Source organism: Musa acuminata, chromosome BXJ1-2 (assembly GCF_036884655.1).
Source record: "Musa acuminata AAA Group cultivar baxijiao chromosome BXJ1-2, Cavendish_Baxijiao_AAA, whole genome shotgun sequence".
Lineage (NCBI taxonomy): Eukaryota > Viridiplantae > Streptophyta > Magnoliopsida > Zingiberales > Musaceae > Musa > Musa acuminata.
In genome coordinates this window covers 6,246,100-6,249,070 of record NC_088328.1, presented here as the reverse complement: position 1 = coordinate 6,249,070, position 2,971 = coordinate 6,246,100, and the positions used below count along the sequence as shown (strand labels likewise).

The window sequence follows — 2,971 nt, the reverse complement described above, 5'->3', positions numbered from 1 at the left end:
AATTTATGCATTCAAAAGATTTATCATGTTTAATTCTTAGAGTGTTGCATGCATTATACCATTATCAAGAAGTGCATCATTGAAAAGCACATTACGCTGAAATGTGCATCATTATCATGAGTATTGCATACATAATCAAAGTGCATCATATCATGCATGATTCAAATCATCATCATACCTTTCTCCCCCTTTATCATCAACAAGAAGGAGAAAAGTGCAACTAGTATATTTTTGAAACATGCAATTTCTACTTCACTATAAAACATGCAAACTTAGCAAATTTTAGAGATATCAAAATTAACAAAAATATATTTTTTTGAGCTGTACAAGATAGCATGTTTTTGCATCTTCTTGAAATGTGTAAGTTAGCAAATTTTGCATCTCTTGAGATTTGCAAGATAGCACTTCTTGCTTCTCTTTTGAGATGAGCAAGCGAGCAAGTTTTGCTCCCCCTTTGTCATTATCAAAAAGAAGGGATGGTAACAATAGTGCAAAACTTTTCTCATTACATCATTTTTCAAATCATAACAACAAATATATCAAGAAAAATTAACTTGGTGATGAGATATACAATTCATGAAAATAAATTTTAAGTTGTGAATATCAAGAGACAAATTATAATTCTTTTAGATAGCGAAAAGAAGAATCATATTAAACAATCTTGATTTATGAGAATCTCAAGTTATTATTATCTAAGAATCAAGATAATGATGTAGATAAAACTTCTTTTTTATAAAAAGCAAAAAGAATCATAGGAGAAACAAATAAAATATCTTGATTCATGCATAAAAAATCTCAAGTTGTCAAGATCATGATTTATATATTAAAAAGAATCCCAAGTTATAATTCAAAAAATCATGATTCATAAAAAAAATCTCCTCTTTAGTAACCAACAAGAAGAAAAGAGAATTTGGTTCATGCATAAGAAATATTGAGTCATCAAGTGAAGGAATCATGATTCATGTGATGGAAAGATTGTCGATTCATGCATTTGAATAAATATTTTTTAAACTATCATTATTTCAACTCATCATGCATAATTTTAAAATGTAAAACCATCAAGTATGATACAAACATTTATTTTCAAAATATTCATCATTATTTTCAACTCATTTACTTTGTCAAATCATCAAAATCACTTTCAAGGGATTCTAAATGACATAAATAGATTTATCAATTTGAATTAAAAATTTGATAAGATTTTAGGGATAGATACATTTTCATGAATAATGCATTCTCCCTTATTTATGAGTTTCGATTTATATGATATATTTTAAACATGCCTTTTTCTTTTATGCCAAATAAAAACATACATCATTGTTTAAAACCAAAACCAAGATTTTACAACCATTATCAAGATCAATTGTGTAACACATAATTCCAAAACATAAAATTTCAAATAATCATTGCATCATCATCAATCACCACTTTATTTAATATAAAGCATCTTCAATTAAAATTATTTTGTAATTGATAGTTCTTATTCTGATGATCTTTTTTAATTGTTATGGCTAGAGAGCTTTATGAGGTATTTTGGATCTCCGGTTATAAGCCTTGAGCATCCACTATCAAACAATCATTCTTGCTCCTAGCTTGTGATTGTATACACATCTACAAGAAAGAAGGTTTTCTTTTAGGTACCAATTTGTTAGGACTCTAGCTAGGAGAGTGTTAGAATCGGGGTTGGTACTAAAAGGGGGGGTGAATTAGTACAATAGTAAAAATTATATCTTCAACAACTTTCATACGATTAAAACCATTTCCGACGTAAAACCATTTCATAAAAGTATTACTTTGAAAGCATACGTAAGAGAGTTGTCACGACCCGAGTCTGATGAGCCAACTAGCCAATAACTCCATTTTAGTCCTTCAACCACGGAAGGACGCCGTGATGAGTTCTCTGACTCCATCCACGGGTAGCCCTTTCCTACTCGAGCCCTCTCACCCTGCCCAAATGCTAGGTCGGCTCTGATACCAAATGTCACGACCCGAGTCTGATGAGCCAACTGGCCAATAACTCCATTTTGGTCCTTCAACCATGAACCAAAATGCTTAAGCGGGAGTTAACGTAGTACACTCATCAGGCCCATATACGCTAATCATACACATTGCCCACTTCCGATGTGGGACTAATGGGATGTTACAATAAAAATTTGGACCATTTCTCGATTTGTGCATATCATCCTTGCGCAGGGGCCATGCTAATCTTCTCTGTATCGTTCCAATTTTATCGGATGTCTCCGGAGACATCCGATAAAATTGGAACGATACATAGAAGATTAGCATATTGTAACATCCCATTAGTCCCACATCGGAAGTTACTTTTGCTTCCTTTACAAAAACGCAAGCTAACAAAATGTTACATTATTTTACAACATGGAAGCTTACAATTTGAGATGTTTCAGAAGCAACTTCTTTCTTCTCTTTTGAGAAGTGCAATTTTGTTTTCTTCTTGAATTGTGCAAGCTAGCATCTTTTATCTCCCCCTTTGTCATTGTCAAAAAGAAGGGAAGACCTTTTACATCAATTTTCAAATTATGACAAAGGTAAGTATCAATCTTATTTGTGCATCATTATATTTTCAAATTAAAACATGCACAATTTCAAAACCATACATTTCATTTTTCACGCACGATACTGAAAAATAAATCAATTATCATTATGAGCATATCATACATGATACTAAAATATTAAAATTTTTAAGCATTTATCAAAATTTTGATCATGATACGAAACATTCATCATTTAATGCATTCATGATACGCATCATATCATCATAATAAAGAGTATAAGTATTGCATGCATCATACCAAATCATCATATATATTTTCAAAATATATAAACTCATCATTATATGCATGATTCCGAATCATCATTCATATTATTTCAATCATCACTATAACTCATCATGCACAAAATATAAAATCATCTAACATGATACAAACATTTATTTTCAAAATATTCATCATTA

At 30.7% G+C, this 2,971-nt stretch overlaps 1 non-coding gene across 1 annotated transcript; it reads right to left on the bottom strand.

Moving 5' to 3' along the window:
- Positions 1-2,147: 2,147 nt before the first annotated feature.
- On the bottom strand, positions 2,148-2,248 carry LOC135613800 (U6 spliceosomal RNA). The gene has a single exon (XR_010487378.1). It is a non-coding gene; the product is annotated as a U6 spliceosomal RNA (small nuclear RNA).
- Positions 2,249-2,971: the final 723 nt, after the last annotated feature.